General features: G+C 42.0%; 1 long non-coding RNA gene across 1 annotated transcript; it reads left to right on the top strand.

The window, feature by feature from the left end:
* LOC112644285 (uncharacterized) lies at positions 1-26,073 on the top strand. Its single transcript, XR_003126276.3, has 3 exons — positions 1-54; positions 7,703-7,783; positions 25,825-26,073. It is a non-coding gene; the product is annotated as an uncharacterized LOC112644285 (long non-coding RNA).
* The last annotated feature ends 448 nt before the right edge of the window (positions 26,074-26,521 follow it).

Genomic DNA, 26,521 nt, shown 5'->3' with positions numbered 1-26,521 from the left:
GAGATATCATGCTCTGTTTGCCTCTGGGTGTGTGTTGGCCAATGGTCCTTGGAGGTGAGTCTTGTATTCCACCGTCTTCCATCTTGTTCTCTGCTGAACATGGACGGGCTTCTCCTGAACCATTCTCGTTCCCTATCCTGTAAAGTTCACAGTTGTACTGGGGTAGTTTTCTCCCTTCCTCTTCAAATTTCTATCTCTGGTCCTCCTGTTTGGGTCAGTGAGTTTCCTGCCAAACACGTTCTTCCAGAGCTTGTGGATGCATTCACTGTCCCTCTGCCAATAACTATTGTTCTATGTGGTGAGCCCTGGTCCAGAAAACCAAACTCTGCTCTTTGATACCAATTGAAAGCCCGCTGCTCATTCCTCATCCCTTCTTTTCTCAACTTGTGAAACTCCACCTCAAGAGATGTAAACACCTCCTATGCCCTCAGATGATTGAGTGTCCCACCCAGGACTGGAGATGCATTCTAGATTCTTACCCATTGTCAGCTTTTCAGAAGAGAATTCTATGCTTATTTAAGAGAAATTTTGATGAAGTTTAATTGTTTAAATACAAGAGTTCTTACTTAGCTTTATTAAATTTTTGCTTTCAAGACAAAGTAAATTCATTCTTCATATATATATGTGTGTGTGTATATATATATATATGTAGTGATTATATATTGTTTTAAGTGCTTTTTTCAGATTATGAATACTATATAGAAAAGATATTTAAAGCATATAAAACCCACTTTGAGGATTATCTCCAAATCAAGCTTAAAATTTAATTTGTAGGAAAATTAGAAGGAAACACCACAAAAAGTTATTAAACGACCTATAACTCCCTACATACTTTCAATTTACAGAATGTAGTTAAGCCTCTAATTGTTTAAGTGTTTAACCCACAGATGCATGCCTTTTTTCTAGCTTTTTAGAAAATAAAGTCTGGCATTAATGTGGTGACTGTTCAAGTACACAAAGCATGTGGTAGTTAATCATCGGCCCCATTGCCCTTTTCACATATGCAATAAAAGAGAATCATTGTCTACACTTCCATTCTCCTTCCTGATGCTCCTCAAATACTGATGTAAAAGTTTCAAAGTACAAGGACTGAACTGTAATGTTAAGGCTCCACTTTTAGGGCAGTAGCCCAAGATCAGAACAGAGGTGTCCTGAAGGTAGAGGGACCTGACATCCATCTCTCCTGGAAGAAAGTGGCTGATGTGCTCGGTCAGTGAGCTTGCCTGCCTCCTACTCCATAGCTTTCCTCTTTCTCTTGTAGCAAAACTAGGGGCAGTGAAGACATAAAAAGCTCCAAGAAACTCAGTGGTCTGTTTTCAGTTACCCTAAGATGCTAGAATATCAACCTGACCATAGAAAAACATGTAATATAATTTCCTAACCTTTATTTTGAATACCAGGGTGTCAAAAGTGGGATCAAATTCCTAGGACAAAAATAGACCTTCCAGTTCACTACAGCTCGTCCTTATGGCCTTGTAGGCAAGGAGGATTCCATCGAGGCCAGCTTGCTTGTGTGCTGGTGAGAAGGCCCCCAATTCCATCTGCAGATTTCCTTGTGCTGGATGGATTATGGTTGGCCAGAATAGTCTCTTAGCTTATTATCAAGGAAATAGAGTCAGCCATCCCATGGATCAGTGAGCTTTGCTCTGCTGCCTGGCTAAAGAACTTGATACATTTATTTTTAAACACCATTCTTTGCTTCAGGACTTGACCTAGAAAATATCTGTTATTGATTTCAGTTGGACTAGAGACCAATTTATCAGTATTTTTGGTAGAACAACTGAAGCCCCTAACACTTGAGACACTAGGAAACTGAGAAGCATGCCCTTGCTGTCTGGGCTGAACAGAATAACTTCCTAAGCTTGCAGGACTTTAGGAGCTTCCATGGGGCAGTGCTCTGAAGAGGAGGGTAGAGGGAAGGGCATCACTGATGAAGGGGTTCTTTACTCTGTCTCTCATGGCTAGTCAATGGGAGGGGCTTAATGTACCAAATCACCAGTAGAAGAATTAGTGAATGATCCAACACGTTCATATAGGATGAAACCAAAGAGAGATCCACTGTTGCTCGTCACTAGCATGTTACTGTAAATATTCCTCATCAACAGCATATTGCAATAAATACACTTCACCAATAGAATATTGCAGTAAATACTCTAAAGCTTTTTGCTTTGCTTAATTTCATCAGTTTCATCCAGTATGTATTTGGCCTGTAAGAACACAGAGGGAAGCTGAGATTTCATTATACAAGGTCCATTCAGCCAAACATAGGCTTTTTTGACATTCCGCTGAATTTGGAGCCAAGCCTTTCCGTTATTCTAACTTCTTACCCACTTCTGGGAGATGTGTCCAAACATATTTCTAAAACTTGAAACTAGCCCATGGCCTGAGCAACTGCAATTAGGATTTGGGGAAATTTAAAACTCACGTCCAAATGATAACATGACCCCTAAAAGAACAAATAAACTGACCCAATTGAACTCTGCTCAATGGTTTGAAAATGCAACCTCCAAGGGCATCGTTGGAGTCAAGGATGTCACGTGAGGCTCCCAGAGGGGTGCAAACAAGAAACTGATGATCTGAAGAATTTGCAAAGGTTTAGACCAGATTCTTGAGGAGCCAGCCTTACAGGAGATGGCAAATCCGGTTGTCAGCAGCACCTAGAAGTGCCCGAATCTTTGCTCTTTTCTAGAGCCACCCGCTGTGGGGCCTCCTTTCCACGCACAGCTGACTCCCTGCGGGCTCCAGTTTCCCTCACTGAAAGGAGCCCGTGCATTCCCAGCAACCAAGCAACACCTCTGCAGACCATGGCCTGCGTCCTGCTGCGGCTGCGCTGCACAGGGAGGGCCGCGGCTCTCCCGCTGCACCCAGAGCCTCTGCAGTTCTCCGGAGGAAGGTTCGAGCGCCCGGTGGCGGTGGCGGCGAGGACGCCCACTGTCGCCGCTGTCCCGCACCCCTTGACCCCCGGCAAGCTTGGCCCTGGCTTTACAACGTTTATACGCAAGTCTCTCTTCAGGTTTGCTGGGCTGTCTACGAAAAGCACTCGTTTTCTTTGTTAGCAAATGCACCATTTGCCAGCTGAGGGTTTTGCTTTGCACTGCTGGCGACTCCATCCCTGCCCTCGAGTTTGCTTTCTGACACCGCACAGGTTTTTTCTTCCCTCTCGGTTTTGGCATCTCGCGTGTTTTCTTCTAGTATCTGTCTCTCCCCTTCCCCGGCCTGGTCCTCGGCGATGCGAGCGCGAGCCCGAGCCCTCGGGTTAGAGACGGCGGCTCCTTTCCTTGGGGTGGATTACCTTGAGGTCACTCGGTTTAGCTTCGCTCCTTTAAAGGGCCCCTGGGTGCTAACCTTTCCCCGTCTTTTATCAGTCCCGGGCCTTACTACCATCTTTCCAATTGTTCCTTTGGCTTTGTTGCAATCTCCCGGCCAAGAGAAGAGCAGCTGGTTCTGTCTGGGGGTCACTCTGCTCTCTCTCCAGGGGGCCCTTTCAGCATCTGCGTTGATTCTCTGAACATACCCTCACCAGGACCCGCACACATGTACACACACTCCCCTCTAGCTTGACTAATTGGCCATGGCTATCCTGGGGGTTTCTGTGGTTCTTAGAGGCCAGTGTGATTGAATTGGCACTTTGGGACTCTTAAACCGAGCACATTTAAAAGGTTGATTTAGAGGGAGCTTTGACAAAGGCTCTTTTAATTATTTTTTCCTCTGCTTTGCCAGTGCACAGTGCTGCAGTCTGTCAGAGGCCAGTCCCAGAATCATTAGGGGGCCAAGCCATTAGGTGTTCCTGCTTACTCTGCAAATATAACAGGCTTATCACGTAGAACTCTGTCTCCAGCTGGTTTAAAATGTAGGTGGTGCCAGTGGGTAGCAGCTGTTACAGGCTGGGGAGCCAGGAGACGATGGGGACGTTTTATGGCACAAGGAGGTCAAAGTTGACAACTCCGTACAGTATAATGTACCCTTCCATTCTTCGCCCTGGTGGCAAGGGCTCCGAAGGGCGACTGCCTCCCGGGGTCCCCAGATGCCACCTGGCCCTTGCCAGCCAGATCCCAGGCAGGCTTAGCCCTGGCTTTCAACAAGTGGGATCAAAACACTCAGTCACATTGCAGATAATGAATAATTCATACATTTGTAATTCAAATAGTCGTGGTGATGCATAATTCAAATGAAAAGTTGTTATTGCAAATGAGGGGAGAATGGATTCATTTCAGATATTTTTTTTTATTTTAAATTATTATTTTCCTTAGGTTTCAAGGTTGGAGCAGCCTCTATTTTTGCAGCTGTTTTATCTGAATTGGTGCTGGGCTTCGCGGCTTTGCCACAATGTTGATCAGAGAGGGGCAGTGCTTCCGGCTGGGATATTTCACCCAATAGCAAGGACTTTTTGCTTTTTTCGTCCTGAGAAATGGGGTTAGTATAGACAGTCTATTTGTTCTCTCTCTCCGCTTACTTCTCACCCCAACTATGTTAGGGAATTTTCTTTTTAAAACATTATATTATGAGATAATTATCATATGATTTCACTCGTATGTGGAATTTAAGAAACAAAACAGAGGAGCATAGGGGATGGGAGAGAAAAATGAGACAAAATCAGAGAAGGGGAAAAAAACCATAAGAGGCTGTTAATCATAGGAAACAAACTGAGGGTTGCTGGAGGGGAGATTATGGGGTAACTGGGTGTTGGACATTAAGGAGGGCGTGTGCTGTAAAGAGCACTGGGTGTTATATAAGACTCATGAGTCACTGACCTCTACCTCTGAAACTAATAATACACTGTATGTTAATTAATTGAATTTAAATTTAAAAAATAAATAAAAAGCTAAAAAACCCCATTATATTCTGAAAAGTTTCAACCATACACAAAAAGTAAGCAGAATAGTGTAATGCACTCCCATGTACACATCACCCAGTAATAGGAATGATCAAAACATCTCATTTATCCCCATCGGTTACTTTAAAGCAAATTCCACATCTCTAAAAAGAATCACTTCATCTGTTTCATCCAATACACTTCAGCATGTCAGCATCTCTTCTAGATGTTTAGAAGGATGGCCTGTATGGCTCATATCATACCCAAGGTCAGAAAAGGCTCCTCATTGGTGACATGCTCCGGGGGCAGTCATGGCTTCATGGAAGTAGAGGGCAAGTAGCAACCCGGCCTCACCCCCAGTGACATCACATAGGAAACCAATCCCTTGAAGGAATGCCCTGACGTGCCCCCTCTCGCCTCCACCCCTCAGGCAGTGGCCCGGCATCATGGGAATTTGCCTTGTCTGCTTGTTGGTGGTAACACGACTCCCTTTCTCTTTGAGCTCATATCAAGTTTTTAAAGCCTCTCATACTAGCCTATGGTTGGGACATCAAGGAGCTAGATTTTTCACAAACAAGCTTCACTCATTTTTCATATTTTCAACACAAAGTAGGCTACAAAAGCTGTGGTCAGGATGATCAAAGTGTCCTGGAACAAAGAAAAGAGAGTCATTTTAAGAAAATGACTGGACATAATACTACTTAGTCATGCCCAGAAGAAGGTGAAGAATTTGTTTACCGTTTTTCATTTCTGTAATTCAGATAACGTGGCACCAAAAAACCCCCTCTCTAATTCTAACATTAAACATTGTTTGTAAGAGATGAGGCTTGCTCTCCATAATACATATGTTCCTGAGAAAACTAGATATATACTGTCCTGTTTTGTTTTGGTTTTCGGAGGGGAGGGGACAGTAAATAATTTCTGTTGAATCTGGAGTGCTTCACATGGATTTTGAAATAAATCTATTTGATAAACAGAGAACTCTTTTTAAAAATGAAAAAATACCTCTTCCCTTTCCTTCCTTCCTTCCATCCTTCTTGAACACTTTGAGCTCTAAATACTTTGTTAACTTAGTACATTTTGTAAATTTGGGTTTAGGTGCATCCAGTGTTTCTTGTTGGGATTTTGTTTTTCTAAACAGTGGCCTCACTGAATGCAGTAGCTGACATTGATCACACTGGGATAAAAGCACATCAATATTAGCAAAACACAAATGTCTTCCATTTGTCTTTGCACTTACTGTCTTACAAAAACCAGTGTTAATGGAAAGACGTTATTCTGTTGTACGATTGGAGGAGTCAAAGATCTGCTTGTCTTCATTGCTCTCTGCTTTCTGACCTGTTGCAGATGAAGATCAATTCGGAACATATTAAGATAAAACAGTTTTTACCTGGGAAAGGAGAGTGTTATAAGCATTTGACCCTTGAACAACTTAATGATTGGGGGCACTGACCCCGTCCCCCCCTTCAGTCAAAAAAAAATCTTTTTTTTTTAAAGATTTTACTTATTTATTTGGCAGAGAGAGAATGAGAGCGAGCATAAGCAGGGTGAGCAGCAGAGGGAGAGGAAGAAGCAGGCTCCCTGCTCAGCAGGGAGCTGGAGGCAGGGCTCTATCCCAGGACCCTGAGATCATGACCTGAGCCAAAGGCAGACACTTAACCAACTGAGCTGCCCAGGTGCCCTCCAAAATCTTCATATAACTTCGACTCCCCCAAACCTTAACTACTAATAGCCAATTGTTGATCTGGGTGGCTCAGCGGTTGAGCCTCTGCCTTAGGCCCAGGGCGTGATCACGGAGTCCTGGGATCGAGTCCCTCGTCCGGCTCCCTGCATGGAGCCTGCTTCTCCCTCTGCCTGTGTCTCTGCCTCTCTTTCTGTCTCTCTCATGAATAAATAAATAAAATCTTTTAAAAAAAAGAAGCTTTATTGATAACATAAACATTCGATTAACACATAGATTGTATGTTACGTGTGTTACACATTGTATTCTTTCAATCAAGTATGCTAGAGAAAAGAAAACGTTATTAAGAAACGTTATTAAGAAAATGATAAGGAGGAGAAAGCAGTACTGTCTTGTATTTATCAAAACAATCCCTGTATAAGTTGACCTGTGCAGTTCAAACTCATGTTGCTCCAGGGCCAACTGTATTTCTAAAAGAGCAAATTATCCTAAGTACTTATGCGCCTCAGGTTGTGTAAGCATCACAGAACAGAGAGCTGGAGCAAGGGGACCGGACACACCATAGGGACTGGGATGGATCATGGAACTCAGTTGTGCCCGTGCATGGACACGTACGCACCCCTGTAGGACTAATGGCACATTCTTTGGAGTCACAGAGGAACAGACAGGTCCTCACACTTCCTTTCACAACACTTTTTGACCGACTCTCAGCCCACAGCCCCACCTTAGCTAGAGGTATTTCCTGCGTCCTGGGGTGAAGAGCAGGTGTGTAGCCAGCTCCAAAGCCAGGTTCCCATGCTGTACCAAACCATCATCTCAGCCTTAGATGGTTAGAACTCAGGGTCCTGGAGTCCTTCCTCTTGCACCTAAGCCCAACCTTAAAATTAGAACCTCGTATGTCCCTGGTGGTTGCTCTTTTGTGCTTTTGTACCTTGTCAGCTGGACTCCCAGTTTTGCCTGTGGAGCATCTGCGAGGAAAGGCTTCAACAGGACTCAGGTCCTGCTCACTTCAGCAGCCACCCTGGGCCTCCTGCCTGCTTTATTATCCTCCTTGAACTTCTGATGCTTTGATCTTGGATTCTTAGCTGTTCATTTTCTGCTTCTCAAATTCTGCTTGTTTTTGGAATACTTGAAATGCGACACTCTATTTTCTCCCCGTTCTTAAGCAATGGGCCGATCTAACACCAAAACATATTTTTCACTCATAGGTGCCAGCGGGGAGCATGAGCTCCTTTTTTGCTGATTGTCTGGTGATTTTCATACAAGATGAAATTTACTTCGGGGGATGGGTAAGGCCCTTCCAGTTCAGTTTAAAAATTGTGACCCTGTGCTTTGGTTGGGGACAAAAATAAAATTCTTATTACTATTCTAAAAGGGTGATTGATCCACAAGAGGGAGAGAGAGGAGCCCGGAGGGAGGCCTCCAGCCCCCTTATATCATAGTTCTGCTCTGAGCCCTCCCACCAACCACAGCAAGACACTTGCCTCATTTCTTGCTCTGCCCTGGTTCATGCCGAAAAACTTTAGAGTACATTTAAAACCTGGCAAATTCTAAAAACTTTCCCTTAGACAATGAGTTCTACTTTTTCTTTTTGTTAGGAAAGAACGTTCTTTTCCACTTTTCTGATGTACAAATTGGATTTAGTTATGGTAAAGCTTTAAAACACAGATGGATTTCTTTTTTTTTTTTTTTTAAAGATTTATTTATTTATTCATTCAGAGAGAGCGACGAGAGAGGCAGAGACACAGGCAGAGGGAGAAGCAGGCTCCATGCAGGGAGGCCCATGTGGGACTCGATCCTGGGTCTCCAGGATCACACCCCGGGCTGCAGGCGGCGCTAAACCGCTGCGCCACCAGGGCTACCCCAACACAGATGGATTTCGAAGGCCTACCAGCCACTTCTCAAGTTGGTGTTTCTGATTGTTCAAAAGATTCATGTCCCTATTGCCTCCGTTGACAAATAAGTTTACAAATCACCACAAATTCTCCATTTTCAGGGCTTAGCACGTACGCTCCTGAAGCAGAGACAGTGTCGCTTTTGTTGCTGTTGTTCTGTTTGGCTGTAATGTATATAGCACATTGAGATTATAAGTATATTTCAGCTGAAAACATCAGTTTTTTTTAAAAAAAGTATTAGAAGAAATTATAAGCACTTGATCAAAACACAAATTCCAGAAAGAGACCAATTAACCCCAACATCCTGTATCAACACAGAACTGCAAGATGACCCGAGAGCATCGTATGCTATCAATTACACTGACACGTTCTAAAAAAAAATAGGTCTGTAGGAGAAAATGCCTTAGTTCCTTTGTCAGTTCTCTTTTGACATTTTAAGAGTCTGCTTAACTCCCACATTAAGGTATGTAGGGCAGCATTAATCTATGTATCAACCTGTCTGTGATTTTAAAAGGCCAGGCAAAGAATACTCTTTACCCTGCCATTTTAGGACTAGTCTCTTCCTGTTGCTCTTTTGTTCTTGGAGACATTTGTGCTCTCTCTCACCCCTTGTGGCGCTGGGGACTGGCATGCTTCCCTGGACAGGCACCAGATTCGGGCAGGGTGAATGTTTCCTTCATGTAATCTGAGTGAGAACCAGAGTCAGTATTGCCGCAAGTTACACTAGACCAAGGATTACCAGGAGCAAAAGGAAATCAGGATCCATTATTTCAGAGTTCAGCCCATGAACCACTGATATGCTCGTCAGCATTTGACAGCACGGATAGGAAGATTTACAGGAAAAATCCAAGCCATTTGATTTGATCCAGGAAGGATTTTTTGGAGTTCTAGAGGGCGACATTAATGAATTTTGACTAAAAATAGAGTAACTCTTCCAAAAAGGGAGACTTTGGTCATCTTCCAAAATGATTGGGTCACCATATCGTAAGATAATACTTAAATGCAATTAGCTCCTTGTACTATCCAAAGTGTGTGCCAGAAACACATGATTACATCTCATTCATTATCACCTTTCCCAGCTCCTGGGCTGCTATAAACATCATTTTCTTCCAAGGTCAGCTGTAGTTACCTCACTGAGAACTGTCTAGGTATATTTAACTTTGGGGATGGGTCCAACATGCCACTTTAAAAGATGATCGTATTGTTTTTCCTGCTTTCCATTTCTGAAAAGGCGAGGCTTTGGCCAGTGGGTACTCGACATATCTGGCTGCAAATAGGTTACTGGGAGCCAGGCAATGTGGTGCCTAATTTCAGCATTCACTTAAGTAAAATTATTTATGACAGTCCCTACAGGTTTTTTTTTTTTTTCCTTTTCCTAAAGGGAGAGATGTGTCATCTCAGCCAGATTGAAGGAATATTTGCATTTAGTCTTAGCTACTAGTGCATTTGAAATACAGCCTTGAAGGTTTAAACTAGGCATGGTACGTACAAAATTGGATTAAATGTCCAGAAAATGGAAAGCGTTCATTTAAAACATCACTAAATCAAGTTTTCAAATAATCGCGTAGTTTAACATTTTTTTTTTTACACAAGCAGCTGAAACAACATCCGAAGAACCCTCAAAAATAATAGGGTCAATCTCTGTGCTATGTAGTTAATCACCTAAGCCACAGAAAACCTGCACGATGGTGATTTGAATGGAGAGAATTCTCATTTCTAATTGTCCAAGTTTGCATTGCAAGTTGGAAGTATTTTCCAGTGGGTTGGAGGAGGCAGAGAATCTGGACCATACTTTCTAAAAGGGCAAGGCAATGAGCAGCATGAAACATGGGCTCCAGTTTGGAAACTAATGGGAGTTCTAAAACCGTTACATGTCAGAGCTGAATGAGTCTTAGGGATCAGTTGTTTTAATGTCTCCTTAGTTGCACAGATTCTGCATACCACAGAAACAAAGGAAAGCTGGTGCAAGATAAGATCCTCTGACATGTTGTCCTCATTCATAGGTCAGAAAGTTCGGAGAACTGAGTTCTGCAGCAGAAACACAGAATGGGCTCTGTTGTCCACGCTGAAACAGAGCTGATGACTCCCTGCTTTCTTATCTAAAAGCTTTTTGTAATGAAATATCCCTTTTGATATTTATAAGACAGCCTGTTGAGTTTATCATTTATGTTGCATGGTTGTTGCTACTGAGTAAAAATAATTTTGTCTTATTAGACTTGATCTTGGTTCAGAAAATGAGATTGATGCAGACAATAACAAATAGAAGGGGGAAAGAGGTCACAACCTAACAGGAGGATAGATTTATAATACTCTCCATCTTTTTGTTAATTTTTCCTTTTAATTAGAAATTCCTAACAGATGTGATATTGGTTATATGGGGAAAATCGTTCTGGGAAAATAGCTTTTCTAAATGTGCAGAATCTGTGATGAGGGAGAGAGAGAATGAGAGAGAAAGAGAGGAAGAGAAAGAGAGAGAGACTGGCAGCATCGTATGGCTCCTGGGCCGAGGCAGCAGCAAGAAAAGTATATAGGGCCACACTTCTAATTATCCGAGAGTTCCCTATTTTCAAAGGGAGTAACTGTTACATACATTCATGTGGTCAAGAGGGGGTGAGTAAGTTTCCACAAGTCTGGTAATAGGAATGGAAATCAGGAGTTGGAATACTGGCATTTCTGAATGTCAGACCAGGGCTCAGATGCTCAGGAAGTCACTTCTGTCTTGCTTGTGTTGCAGGATCAATGACCCAGCAGAACCTATTCGACTTAAACTTTATAAAGAACTTTTTTACTCTCTCATCCATGGAATAAATGGAGAGACTTATTCAGGAAGTTAAATGCTCTGATTAGAGCCTGTGCTGTTTCATTGTGAGAGGGACAGGGACAGAAAGTCTGGCCTCTCAGAGTGCTCCCTAGCTTGGTTATGGCAGTGGTTCTCAAAATGGAATCTGTGGACCTCTGGGGTTCCCTGAGCCTTTTAAGAAAGATTCGTGAGTTCAAAATTTTATAACACAGATGTCATTTGCTTTCTTCATTGGATTCACTTTTGCGTTCACCAATGAGTAATGGTGGTGGGTACCACTGCTGAGACCTCAAGTCAAGTCACCTGTGCAACTGACATCATGTTGGTTATTGTCATGCATTTGTTTTTAAAATATGCTAGTTTCACTTAAGAATGCCTCACAAAGCAGTAAAAAGTATTAATTGCCTTAATTTTGATCCTCAGTTACAGGTCTTATTAGTATTTTGACAAAATGGGAAGTATACATAGAGCCCTTCTGCTATATTCATAAGTACCACATGGGCTTCAGAAAAACACATGGGTAGGTGGGTTGTGAGCTTAACTAGCTGCTCCTTTTATGGAATACCACTTTTCCTTGAAAGAATGACTGACAAGCAAACATTGGTTATTCTGACTCAGACACATGGCAGATATTTTCTTACAAATGAACTAGGGAAGCTTTCATTTCAAGGAAAATAAATGACAGTATTTGTTGCCAATGATAAAATGCAAACTTTCCAGTGAAAATCAGGTGTTTAAAAAAATTGAATCTTCCACTGTGGACTTGAGAGCTTCCCTACACTCCAGCTTTTCTGATGAGATTTGTAGTGATATTGACAAATTTAACTTTAGGGGCTATTATATAGTGAAAAGTGCCAACATTTGGAGGAGCTAACTCATGATGTTACAAAATCATGTATGGGTCATAGTGAAACAGAGTCCAATGGAGTTCAAAGTAACAGAATATGAAGGCCATCCATCATGGATTCTGATTTCATTTGCTAACCTTTTTAAAAGAAACTACCACTTGTTGAGCTTTGGTATGCTATCAGAGGAAGAGCCACAGTTATCTGAAAAATTCGTATCTCTTCCAACTTCATATCTGTATAGAGCTTGATTTTCTTTACATATTTCAACCAAAGCAACATATCACAACAGATTGAACGCAGAAGAAGACATGAGGACCTGGATAGTCATAAGGAGATTTGCAAAAATGTGCATCTCTCACTCATTTTTTAAAAATCATGGTTATTCTTTGTGAAAATGTTATTTATGTAAACATGCAATGCTGCTATTATGATTTTAAATGAGTTAATCAATAGTTTAACAATTTCCCAGTTTTATTTTATTTTATTCTATTTTAAGAATTGTATTTATTTATTTGAAAGAGAGAGAGAGAGAGAGCATGACTGTGGAGGAGAGGCAGGATCTTTGTCTGAGTAGGGCCCCCGACTCGGAAATCAATCCCAGGGATTGTGACCAGAGCCCAAGATCAACTTAACCAACTGAGTCACCCAGGCCCAACAATTTCCCAGTTTAAATCATAAAACATCAAAGATTGATATGTCTAATCTACATAAACAAAAGCTATTTGGGGGTCTCAATAATTTTTTAATGTAAAAGGGTTCTGGAGATTAAAAAATATTGGTAACTGCTGGTGTACGCTTAGAGTGCCAACTACAGGTTAGAGTAAGGGGCTCCTGGTGCCTTTAGGGATGATAGAAACACCCTGGGAAGTTATCAAAAGTGAGGCAAGAATTTGGGGATTGTGGAGATCAAGAAGAGATTCATTGAAACATGAGTTAATTACATACATAAACAGCTAAGGTGCAGGGATGAATCAGGTCACTGATTGAAAATAAAGACAACATAAATAGTAGTAGGTAACTTTTTATTTTTTATTTTTTTATTTTTTATTTTATTTTCATTTTTATTTTTTTTAGTAGGTAACTTTAAAAAGGCTCCTGTCCCCTCATTGGACCTAAAAGACTTTCCTAGCTCTCCATTAAAAAAAAAAAAAAAAAAAAAGAATAGTGATCAAAAGAGCAGATCCTAGGGACGCCTGGGTGGCTCAGTGGTTGAGGTCTGCCTTTGGTTCAGGGTGTGATCCTGGGGTCCTGGGATTGAGTATTGCATTGGGCTTCCCACAGGGAGCCTGCTTCTGCCTCTGCCTGTGTCTCTGCCTTTCTCTCTGTGTCTCTCATGAATAAATAAATAAAAATCTTAAAAAAAAAAAAAAAGAGTAGATCCTAAATGAACAGACTCTCGGTTGGAATGTCAGCAAGCCTACCTTGTTAGTTATGTAACCCAGGCAGATCCTAGTGGCCACCTCAGTTTCCCTATCTGTAAAATGAGATAATAATGCATAGAGTTAGGTACAAAAATGTGACATTGCAGTCTTCTGTACCCGACCTAGTGCCTGGTGCATGGTAAATGTTCAGTGGATATTAATATTAGCAGGTCAATTAAACACACACACACAGAGACACACGCACTACAAGAATGTGAAATACTTAAGAAAACAAAAGTTAACAGCAAACAGAGCTGTCATAACTATGGCAAATGGTGGCCCTACCTCATCCAGAACGGGGATTTTTAAACTGTGAAGCTTCTGGGCCCTAATAGTTGAGTTCTGGGAGGGATTCTGTGGCTTCTTTGCCCTCTGACTGTCACTGATGCACCCCCTCCCTATGCCCTCCCTGGAGACTATTCTAATCAGCAACTAAGCAAGTGACAACAAAAGAAGTTTTATATTGAAAAAAAAAAAAAAAAAAAAAAAAAGGAAGGTGAGCGAACCAAAAGGAAAGTTCTCGAGTTTCCTGGACACAGCTCTTTCTTTTCTCAATCCAGCTTCTGCTGGCAGTATGCTAGTGGTCTCTTTTCTTTGCAGTCAGGGATTTTAATGGCCTTTAAAAAAAAGTACTAGGTTTCCCTTCTCTGCTCATTAGTGTGCATTTCCTAGGCCTCCCTGCTGTAGTTCACCAAACAGACACAGGACACAAGATCACAGGAGATTCTTTTCCCAGAAACAGGGGCTGTTTTCTGCTTTCCGTGCATTTTTGGTCAGCTTGCCCTGCAGAAGCAAACTCGGTCACGAGTCCTTCCTGCTCCAGGGGAGCCTGGAGGTGGAGTGTGCTGCACCCAGAGCCTGCCAGGTGGGGTGCTGACCTTCACCTGCTGCACCACCCTGGACGAGCTACCTACTTCGTGCTTGGGGCTTCACATCTGCTAGAACATGCCAGCAGAGTCCTCTTATCCTTACTCCTAGCCCTGCCAGCTCAGAGCACTTGCTGCTGCTGCTTCTTCTTCTTAAAGATTTATTTATTTTTTAGAGAGAGAGAGACAGAGAGGGAGTGAGTGCACACTCTGGGGGCAGGGGCAGAGGGAGAGGGAGAGACAATCTCAAGCTGACTCCATGCTGAGGGTGGAGCCCCACAAGGGGCTCGATTCCATGACCCTGAGATTATAATCTGAGCCAAAACCAAGAGTGGAGGCTTCACTGACTTTACCACACAGGTGCCCGTCAGAGCACACTTCAGAGTGGAAGTGTGTGCCTGTTTTAGCCTCTTTGGCTGTAAGACCAGAAACCCAACTTGAACTAGTGTAGACACAGGACTTGGATGCTTTCTTCAGGCTTCACATCACTCTTTTTTTTTTGTTTTTAAACTTCTTTTAAATCTTGATTCCAAATTAATTTTTTTCCTGAATAAGCATTTTAATAAGTCTTTTTTTTCCCTGAATGAGCATTAATCCGAAATTTTCCTGAATAAGTATAAAGCACGTGCAATGTTCTTTTTTTTTTTTTTTCTTTTTTTTTTTTTTTTTTTTTTTTTTTTTTTTTTTTTACGTGCAATGTTCTTTTGGCATTCTGCAAGGATAAGTGTTCTGTGTGGCCAAGAACCGATTTATGCAAGTACCAAATTTACTACAAAAAGTTTTTTAGGTAGTGTACAAAATAGGAGTGGTTGAGGGCTAATGATAAGTTTATGTTCTTCTAGATGTGTTTGGGAACATTTGTTAGGATCAGACTCATCACCAAGTGCAGAAAATCCGAAGTAAGTTCACTGGCGATGCATACCCCTTCACTAGGAGAAGCAAAAGAGACAGGATTTCAGAAGCTGAGAAAATCCTGGCTGAGTTGTAGAGAGAGACAGAAACCACAGCCTGTGTCAGTTTTGCAGTGACAAGGATCAGGCTCCTTTTGTCTTGTAGCTTTACCATGAATGGCCACCATTCTCAAGGTCATGTCATGGTCTAGACATACCTTTAGCCTCTATGCTTGCATTCTAGGCTTGCAGAAGGAGCAGGAGGTCCCATATAGCACTTCAGATTGCATCCCTTTGGCTAGAACTCAGTCACATGGTTATATCTAGCAGCAAGAGAGTCTGGAAAATGCAGTTTTTATTCCAGGCAATCATGTACAGGCTAAAAATGGGAGAAGTTTCTGTTACAATAGAGAAGGGAGAAACAGATAATGGTGTTGCAGGAATTCTCTGCATTGGGTGCTGGCAATTCTGGGTCACATAGATTCGAAGGATGAGGAGGTGAATCAGATGAAGAGTGGTGGGCAGCAAAGCAAAGTTGATTGAGCAAGAGTATAAAGCTCCTGGAGCAAGAGGGAGCTTTTTAAGTGTAGGGGTTTTTATGAGCTCTTTTTTGCAGAACTATCTATCTTCAGTGATCAGGGTGTGTTGAGTCATGCCAATCGGGGCTTTGGTCACATATCTGCATACCTATTAGGTTCATTTCCACGTGCTGATGGTCTTTTTGGATGACATCTGGGGGCTTATGTCTTTACTGCCCTCTCCCTGTGATAGGGACATGTGTCTTGTAGTTAACTGTCTTATTTCAGGATATTTCAGAAGTCATTTCTGCAAAGGCTGCAAAGCGGAATGCTAGTGTACTCCTGCAAAACAGGATGTCAACGCTATTTTATCTTAGCTGTCCTGACCCCATATTTTCTTGTTGGGGACCCTGGCCCTGACTACCGACCTGTCCAACTCACTCCTAACATTGGGAGGCAAGTAACAGCCTCTGCCACCAATAGTTTTATGCTGATCTCACCATGGAGATGGAGAGGTATTATGGACTAAACAAAAGATTGGCAAATATTACTGTAAAGGGCCAAATAGCAGATATTTTAGGCTTTGCTGCCATATTGTCTGTGGGCAGCTACTCAACTCTCCTGTTGTAGTGAAAGCATTCTTGAACCATACATAGTGGAATGTATATAGCTGAATTTGGCACTTGGCCCTTAGTTTGTCTTCTCCTGGACTAAACAAGCAATAATACTAATACTATTTATTTTCCATTTATTGTATATGTGCTAGGCACTGTGCTGAACACCTCACCAGCATTTTCCTGACTATTCTTTTCAAAAACTAGGTGAACTACATATTATCATCATCATCATCACCAGTTTTGTCTATGAGGAAAGTGAGGCTCAGAGAAGCTAAGTGACTTGTTCAAGGTTGTTTGGCTTGTAAGTGGCAGATGGATTTTGAATGAAGACCTTGACTGTGCAGCTCACTCTGACTCCGCTCCCCAAGAAAGTCTGGGCAAGGGAGTAATCAGAGCCTGTGACTGTAGATTTGCTCCAAGATGGTGGATTTAAAGGGCACAAAAGACTTAAATAATGTTTAACAGCTTAGCATTTAGTTAGCAAAAATTATTAGTTAAAATGGGAAGAAGTTACATAAAGGTTGTTGATAAGAAAACTCATTATGAACCATTGTTGATTTGAGGGCTGCTGTAAGTGCTCTCCTGGTTACCCTAACTTCTTTGAATCAGGTTAACTCAGTATATATAGATATTGGTGGGGGATATGGGTGGGAGGACACAATAGCAGGAAGGTGTATGTTGGTCGGGACCATTGTATACTGCCATATGACCATGATGCATGTGTGGCCCTATGTGGCTGTGCAGTATATAATCTGCACTGTGGTATGTGGTGGTCTTAGTATTGGGTGAGATCAGAAGGAGACAGGATTTCAGAAGCTAAGAAAAGCCTGATTGAGCTGGACAGGGAGACAGAAACTTCAGCCTTTGTCAGTGGAGGCCAGAGTCCAGGTGAGCTGTTTTTAAATAAAGGGAGAGATATTTGAGTGGGAGGAGAGATAAAGGAGAAAGTGCCCCCAGCCCTTGCTGTTGGGGAAATGCTTAAACCCATTTCATTCATTTAACCCATTGAATGTTGAAAGTTTTCCTTCTCTGTAGGTAACTGGCAAGTCTATTTTTCAGCATCTAGCAGCTTTAAATGACATATGAACAGATCTCCCCAGAATGATACTGTCTCCAGGGAGAGCTTTTCAGCTAAGCAAAGCATGGATTTCCTCTGCTGGAGTACTCTGGCTTTGCCCCCACAAGATCCAGAGTTCCTTTCCAGCTCCTTTATGACTCCTGGAAAACCACCTGATTTCTCAAATCAAGCATAATTTATTAGGAAATCTTGCCATTTGCAACAACATGAGTGGATCTTGAGAATATTACGCCAACTGAAATAAGAAAGACAAATACTTCATACGACCTCATTTATATGTGGAATCTAAAAAACCCCAAATTTAGAGATACAGAAAACAGATTGGTGGTTGCCAGAAGCAGGGGCTGAGGAATTGAGTGAAGGTGGTGAAAATGTACAAACTCCTAATTATAAGATACATAATAAGTCCTGGGAATGTAATGTGTAATATGGTGACTATAGTTGATAATATTGTATTGTATATTTGAAAGTTGCTAAAGGAGTAGATTTGAAAAGATCTCATTGAAAGGAAAAGAATCTGTAACTATGTGAACTGATGGATGTTAATGAAACTTAGAGCAGTAGTCAAATCATTGTGGCAAAATATACACATAGCGGGATCCCTGGGTGGCTCAGCGGTTTAGCGCCTGCCTTCAGCCCAGGGCGTGATCCTGGAGTCCCGGGATCAAGTCCCACGTTGGGCTCCCTACCATGGAGCCTGCTTCTCCCTCTGCCTGTGTCTCTGCCCGTCTCTCTCTGTGTGTCTCTCATGAATAAATAAATAAAATCCTTTTAAAAAAATATACACATAGCAAATCATTATGTTGTACATCTTAAACTAATATAATGTTATATGTCAATTATATATCAATAAAACTGGGAAAATTTTTAAACAGATAAGCCTAAAGAAGGATAAGTTATTATTGATACAATATTAATAATCTGAACAATACATGTGTTTTTCAGAGCAGTTGTATATGCATTATCTGATTTGATGTTCATAGAAACTCTGAAGGGAAAGGATGACCAAAATAAAACTGACACATGTTGACCTTGGATGCTATAGGTGTGACTGACTGAATACTTTGATGAATACTATCTTGTTCAGTCCTTCGGCTATTGGGGGTAGTAGGTCATTATAGTGTGCCCATTTTACAGAGTTGGAGAAGCAGACACAGAGAGTAAAGTAATTTGCCCAGGGCCATACAACTCTCAACTGGCTTGTGCTATTGCCAGAACTTGAACTCAGTCTTCTGAACTCAGTTTCACTGCTCCTGTCACTTTTGCTCAGCTATGGGTCCTTATAGAGGGTATGACAAGGGAGTCAACACTAGTAGGTTGAACTTCTGAAGACAACAGATTCTATCTAAACATGTGAGGATGCCCGATACCCCTCTTTATTAATATAGATCTGTCTTCATGATGGAACAATGAAATTACCCAAGAAACATCTGTTGGTGTATTCCTTCATATATTCAGCTGATATTTATTGAGAGATGGGCTCTGTTGAGATGTTGGGGATAAGAATAAGAAGGCTAACATCTAGCCACTGCTTATCAGCAAGACCATATGAGCACTTAAAGGTTGGCATCCATTTTGGTGGGTTGGTGTTCATGTCATATCTATTGTTAAATATTTCTTAAAGATTTATTTATTTACTTTAGAAAGAGAGAACATGAGTGGGAGGGGCAGAGGGACAGGGAGAGAGAATCTCAAGTAGACACTGCACTGAGTGAGGAGCCCGCTGTGGGGCTGAGATCAGGACCTGAGCTGAAACCACAAGTCGGATGCTCAACCAACTACATCACCCAGATGCTCCTGTTGTTAAATATTTTGAATACTACCACTAGATACAGCAATAAATAAATTCCTGCCCTTGTGAACCATGTATCTTCATTTGACAAGAGTCAATTAAAAAAAGCAGCTAAAAAAAAAGCAGCTAATAAACAAGTCAGTGATAAGAGTCATAACACAAGTAAAACAGAGTGATATTATGAACATAGCACCTTTTCTGCTTTTTATCTTGTATTTAGTTTGCTTTACAAAGATATTTGATTTTGAATTGAATGAATGTAAATAGAAGTTAAATGCAAATTGAATAAATAACAACAACAATCTATGATGCTGTGTTGGAGGCTAATGGAGATTGGGGATAATGAAAAGGTGATATTTAAACTGGGATCTAATGTCAGGAAGGAGCCAGCCTCCGAGAGAAAGGCTTCTTGTGTAGAAAGAACAGCTCCTGTGAGGCTTCTACATGGGAATAAGGTTGGTATGTTTGGGGAATGGAAAGAAGCCCGGGGTGTCAGAGCACAGTGGGTGAGGGACAGACAGGTGTACACAGGAGGTTGGAAGGGAGGACATGGCTGATTCATGCAGGACTTTCAAAATGTTTGAATTTATTAAGTTTCAAGGAAGCCTTTGAAGGCTTTTTAATAGGAGAGAGCCATGGTCCTATTTGTGTTCTTAAAAGGTCATGTTGGTTGCAATATGGAGAATAGATTCTCTGGGATGCAGAGAGACCGGATGGGAAGTTTTTTACAATAGTCTGGAGATCGATGGCCTGGGCTATGCACATAACCATAGCAAGGAGGGAAGTGGTTTGCTTTAGGATATATTTTAGTTATGGAGTCGACAGTTAACTTGGATGTGTTAAAAATGGGGAGGAGTCAAGTTTGCTTCCTAAGTTTCTGGCCTGAACAATGGAGATTAAAAAGACTAGGGAAAAGCAAATTTTACATGAAATTCTGCTTCGGGGGCACCCATGTGGCTCAGTGGTTGAACATCTGCCTTTGGGTCAGGTCTTGATCCCGGGGTCCTGGGCTCAAGTCCCACAGGGAGCCTGCTTCTTCCTCTGCCTATGTCTCTGCCTCTATCTCCGTGTCTGTCATGAATAAATAAAATCTTTAAAAAAATAAATTCTGATTTGGACATGTTAAGTTTGAGATGACTATTGAATGCTGGGTGTTTAAATCAGTACACTTTCATGTGCAAGACCCGTGGTATGCAGTGAACCACATACATAGCATAATGAAAACCATCGTCAGAGGATTAGAAAGGATTTCTTAAGGCTATTGCTCTGGAAGTGTGATTAAGTATGAACTTCCAAGGAAACTCTAAGGTGATTATTAATGTTGGAACCTAAGATTTGTGCAGGAGACTAATAGAAGGTGCAAAGGGGAGGCAGGTGAGAGCCAGCTCATAGAAGACCCTGTAGGGAGATGATGGAAAACTATTGAAGGGATTTGAGTAGGGAATGATGTGACCACACTGAATTTTTCAAAGATAATTCTGGAACATTATGCAGAGGAGATTGGAGGGGAGTGAGGCTGGAACAGGGTGAACAATGAAGATTTACTGCCAACAATCCAGGTGGGAGACGATGAAGGCTGGAACTCAGCCAGTGACCCTGTACAAGAAGAGGAGGGAGCAGATTCAAAAGATATTCAAAAGACAGATTCGATTGTACTTGGGGATTTTCTGGCTGTGAGAGTAGGAGATGAGTCCTCACTGGGTCAGTTTTTCTAGCCTGAGTGCCTGAGTAGATGTGGGGGCCATTAAATGGGATCCAGAGCACTGGTCCTTGAGGCCTGGGTGGATATGACCCTATCTTGTTTTTTTCTGTGCCAACCCCAGAGCCCCTTTTCAGTGTGAGAAGCTGATTTGCTTTAGCACTTCCTCTAAGCACTTCCTCATTCAAGAAAGCCTTGTTGAATGAATTTCTAGAGAGCTAGGGTCCTACCAGGGGAAATGTCAACACTGAAGGGGTAGACATTCAGGCAACTTGGTAGGTGGCAGGAAAACCAAAAATCAGGGGACCAGCAGAACCAGCAGAGTAGAAAGTGAGGGAATGGCCAGAGGCAGGATGAAATGCCAAGGAGACATAAAATGAAGTAGGGACTTACAAGTATTCTCTGGATCAGGGCATCAGCAGTATTGGTAGCCAGCATGGTTTCAGTGGTGTGGTGAAGGTGCAAGTCAGGTGATGGGTGGAGGGACAAACAGGACAGGAAGTGGAAAATACTCAGTTAAAAAACTTGTGGGCAGTGTGGTCAGAGAATTGAGAGATTTCCCACCCAGTTTTTCGATTTTCTCTGTGAATTAGGAGGAGGCAGACAATGTCCTGAACTTGAGGAAGCCGCATGGAGGATTAAGATCAGTGGTGATTCGTAAAGACAGGGAGTTTTAAAAACTCAACTCTGAGAAACAGAAGACATTGGTTCTCACTTCGCTCTCATCCTGACCTCTAGAATTATCCCTCAGGGAACAACCTCTCTGCCCAAGAGACTTGAGTTAGAACTCCAGTTCACTGATGTGTGGATATGTGAACGCCTCTCCCTCCAGTCACAGAATGATTCTCAGTCAGAACTCAGAATTAATCCTGTGAGAGAGCCCTGGCTCTTGGCATTGAGCTCGGCACTATCAGACTTCCATTCCAGTTAGTATTCCAGGTCAGCCCAGTTGGTTGTTTTCAATTTGTACAGTTGATTTGCTTTAGCACTTCTATTAAACACAAAAGAGCTTGGATTTGGGACCCCTAGCCATTGCTCACACCAGCGGAGACTGGGGAGGGCTGTGAGGCATTCTAAGTGCTGCCCTTCAGAAAGAGATGTTAAACTTGTGTTTCTCCTGATAGATGTTGGTAGATGTCCAGAGAAAAGTTAAAGTTCCCATTGCTTTTTCCAGAAAGAGTAATGGGGAGCCCTTGTGTTCCAGCCAACAATCCCTCTTCTCAATAAAACAAATAGGTTCTAATGTTGGCAGCTTTCTGAGCTGTTGCTGAGAACATAAAGGCTGCTCTGTCTTTTTCTGTGGTAAATATACAGCAAGTATTTAACTCATTACTAGATAAATCACACTGAGATGGATCAGAGTGTCTGGTACTGGTTTCTATTTTTTTAAAAACATTGATTAATATTCCTCCTTTTTTAAAAAAATGTTCCTTTCCCCCAACTTTACTGAGGTATAATTGACAAGCAGAATTATAATATATTTAAAGTGTGCAAAGTGGTGGTTTGGTTAAGTTTCTACTTTTGTTTTTTTACTAACTCAGTCCCTTAAAGAGACACAAATAAACATATTTAGTAATAGCAACTTAAATAAGGTAACTAGAGAAATGATATGGTTAAAGAAAAGATGTGGTGAGGTTCTAAGCCTCACCCAGTGGTCTGGTGCTCCTCTGTATTTCCCTGCTCTAATGGGCCAGGTGGGCCATAGACTCACCCTGGCTGATGAGACGAGGGACAGAAGTGAGCTAAGCCATTTCTAGATTTGACACTTAAAATCATCCTGCAGGATTCTCTAGCTTTCTTTCTCCATTTGATAATGACCATGGAGGTCACGTGTTCCAGTGTATTTAAGCCATGTATTTAAGATAGAACACAGCCACCTATCCATATCAGACATTATGTGATCAAGAAATAAAGGTTTACTGTGCTAAGTTATTGAAACTTCTGGGTTTTATTGTTACTGTAGCAAGACCTATCTTAGCCTATCAAATGATATCACTTTATCAGGAAAAACAAGGTCTTCTATGAGTCCCTGGAGTTAGCTGACATGAAGTGAGACAGGGGGGTATACCTATCTCAGAGCTGTCTGCAAAGATCTGCCTTGCCTTAAGATCATACTTTATATGCCTGTAGAAATTTCCAGAGGTCTTTACATTGAGTAATTGTGGATCATAGCCTCCAATAATAGGTTTCTGACAAGAAAGCAAGGCTGCTTTCCTTTAAGGCTACAACTTGATGGTGGTCAAAAGAATGACAGTTTATGTATAATTTACTCAGGTGGAGTTTCCCAACGCTGCTCTAGGTATGAGTAAACTGCAGTTGTGATCATAGTAAGTAAGCTGTTATGGTTTTTTTTTTATATCTTTTTGCTGCCTTCTGGGGCGGAGGCTGGGAAAATCTCTTCAAGCGTTATTGGTGAGGGATGTGTGGGGAGATGTTCTCTAGAGAAAGCCTGACATGTAGTAATAAACAAGTCAGGTTGGGCAGCCCCGGTGGCCCAGCGCTTTAGCGCCGTCTTGGGCCTGGGGTGTGATCCTGGAGACCCGGGATGTAGTCCCAAGTCGGGCTCCCTGCATGGAGCCTGCTTCTCCCTTTGCCTGTGTCTCTGCCTCTCTCTCTCTCTGTGTCTGTCATGAATGAATGAATAAATAAATAAATAAATAAATAAATAAATAAATAAATAAATCTGAAAAAAACAAAAACAAGTCGGGTCATCTATAGCTATCACATGGCATGCCCCAATTTTCTCCTTGTCAGTTTTAAGATTTTCTTTATTTATTCATGAGAGACACACAGATAGAGGCAGAGACATAGGCAGAGGGAGAAGCAGGCTCTCTGAGGGGAGCCTGATGCGGGACTCAATCTCAAGACCCCCGGATCGCAACCTGAACCAAAGGCAGATGCTCAACCACTGAGCCACCCAGGTGCTCCAGGTCCTACCATTTCTGCCAGGTGTTCCTTCCCACTCAGCCTGGATCTTGCTGCAACCGAGTACATCTGAAGGACCATCTGTAGCTGGGCATTCAGGAAGGAGATAAAACAAAACCACTATATTGGAAATATGTTTACGCCTCTTCTTAATTTCTTTGGGTAGTATCTACTGACTGTCCACTAAGAAAGAGGAAGGGTTTTGTCTCCTTACAATTATTATTTCCCACAATTAACCTTCCCCATGACAGTTGTACTATATTTGCTGGGGAGGAAGGAAGAGGTGAACACGGACCCCCATCCCACTGGCGGTCCTTCCCACAGTTACCCTAATGGCTGCCCTCTGTCCACTCCTGTTCTCTACGGGGCGACTCAGAGCTTGGTGGGTCTTGAAGCTCATGTCAGTCAAGGGTCTTGTCAGGAAAACAGAACTCGTGCCAGATGGTCCTATAGAGGGAATTTAATTAGGAATTAATTACAAAGATCTTAGGGGAGCTGACAGATATAATAGGACGATGAAGCAACTCAAATTTTAGAACAAGAGGCACATGAGGGCAAGAGATTTTCAGAGTTTAGCAGCTCAGGGTCTCCCTTGCTGGATGCTGGAAGACCAGAGTCGGGTGACTCCAGCGGAGCAAAGCCTCCTGGTGGGCAGTGGATCCATAGATGTAGCTATGGATGGAGAGCAGAGTAAGAGAGGGAGAAGTACCCAACCTTCCTCCTTCCTCCCCCAAATGTGTGGGAATTCCAACTCTCAGTATCTTGGAGTATGACCTCACTTGAAATGAAATCGAGTCACTGAAGATGTGATTAGTTAGGTGAAAATGAAGAAGTACTGGAACAGGGTGGGTCTTTAGTCTGTCTACTGGGGCTGGTGTCCTTCTAAGAAGAGGAAAGATGCAGAGACACACAGGAAGAACACCTTGTAACAGCAGAGGCAGAAATGAGAGTCCTGCATCTATGAGGCAGGAAGGACAGAGGATGGCTCATTGTCACCAGAAGCTAGGAGAGAAGCATGTACAGATTCTCCATCACAGACCTCAGAGGGAACCAACCCTGCTGATACCTTGATTTGACCTTCTAGCTTCCAGAACTGTGAGAAAGTATATTTGTGTTGTTCTGAGTCACCCAGTTTGCAGTACTTTGTTGCGACAGCCCTAGGAAACTAATACAGATGAGCAGAGCTTCTGGAAGGAATGCTCTCACCACTTAGGTGTACTCTCGGCTACCACTTTCTCAGCGATGTTTTTGTATGAGTGTGATCCCATATACACCCTGGTGTTCAAAAATATGCCAACATCTCTGGTCCACACAGTACTGTTATGGATTTATTCTATTTTGTTTAAGTGTCATTTAAATGGAATCAATTCCATGAAGAAGAGAAAGAAAACATAGGCACCCAACCTGCCATCCTAAAGCAGAGCCCTACTGCCTTACTTGGCCAGGTTCAATGATCGGGGCACCCTTATCTCCTCCAGCCCAGTGATGGGGTCTTCCAATCACATGAACTGTGCATAGAGAGCATGTCAAATACAAAACAAGGACTTGGGTAAAGAAATCACTACAGTCCCACACTGGGCTCCCCATTCAGTGGGGAGCCTGCCTTTCCCTCTCCCTCTGCTGTCCCCTGACTCCCACTTGGGCTCGCTCTCTCTCTCTCAAATAAAGAAATAAGATCTTTAAAAAAAGAAAGAAAAAGAAGAAATCACTACATCCACTTTATCGAAGATGGAACCTTTGAATTTTTACATACTGATTGATAGAATTATCAAAATAATTGGAATGCTAGGACTTATCTATAAAGACATATATCCTATCCATAAGAGACCCAGGATGCCTTTTCTTAAGCTTTTATATTATCAACTTTTCATAGTTTATTGTTAATGATTTTGAGAATATTAATTAGTGTTCTTCATAAATAACTAGTGTTGGATAATATCTTTTGCTCTTCCTAATCACTAACCAAATTCTGTGTTTCTAGAACTTCTAAGAATTTATAACAAGCAAAGAGTGATGAAAACAACCACAAACACAAAACCCACGGGGCACAAACAGCCTGAGACATGACCACTGGCACTGAGCAAAATGACTAGTTAATGCGCCTATAACCCTCCGGTTTTGAAGGGGCCACAGAACCAGGCAAGTTAAAAACTCCAGAATGTTCTTATCATGGGTACTGAATCAGCATTTGGTAATCGCTTCAGATATCCTTGTCTTTTGGGAAAAATAAAAGCAGCCTTCTGATATATGATATTCCCTCAAAATGACTAATAGCAAGGATTCAGAGAATAGAAAACCATTATTTTGAATGGCATTCTCACATGGGCGGTGGTATTAAAGTGCATGGTTTTTCAGATCTAAAAGAAGAGGAAAGAGGAATTATCCAGATCTTGTATTTTTAGTTGTTTTAGATTATTTTTCTCCACCTCAGTGGCAATAAGAGCATTTCTAGTGGAAACACTCCTTGCAAAGCTACATTTTGCTGTTTTGTGTGTGGGAGAAGGAGAAAGCAGGCACTTATTTTAAGGATCCTCTCAACATGACTTTCTGTGCCATGATCCCAGAGAGGTCTGCCCATTTGTTCATTTTCCAGGCTTCATGTTGGATGTATTTGATTTGGTGATAAAAACCCTATTTGCTTCCCAGGCTTACGCTGGCTGCATTTGCTTGATTTGATT

The sequence above is a fragment of the Canis lupus genome, chromosome 1 (assembly GCF_003254725.2).
Source record: "Canis lupus dingo isolate Sandy chromosome 1, ASM325472v2, whole genome shotgun sequence".
Classification (NCBI taxonomy): domain Eukaryota; kingdom Metazoa; phylum Chordata; class Mammalia; order Carnivora; family Canidae; genus Canis; species Canis lupus.
The sequence above is the reverse complement of the archived record's forward strand: the minus strand, read 5'-3'. Positions and strand labels throughout refer to the sequence as shown.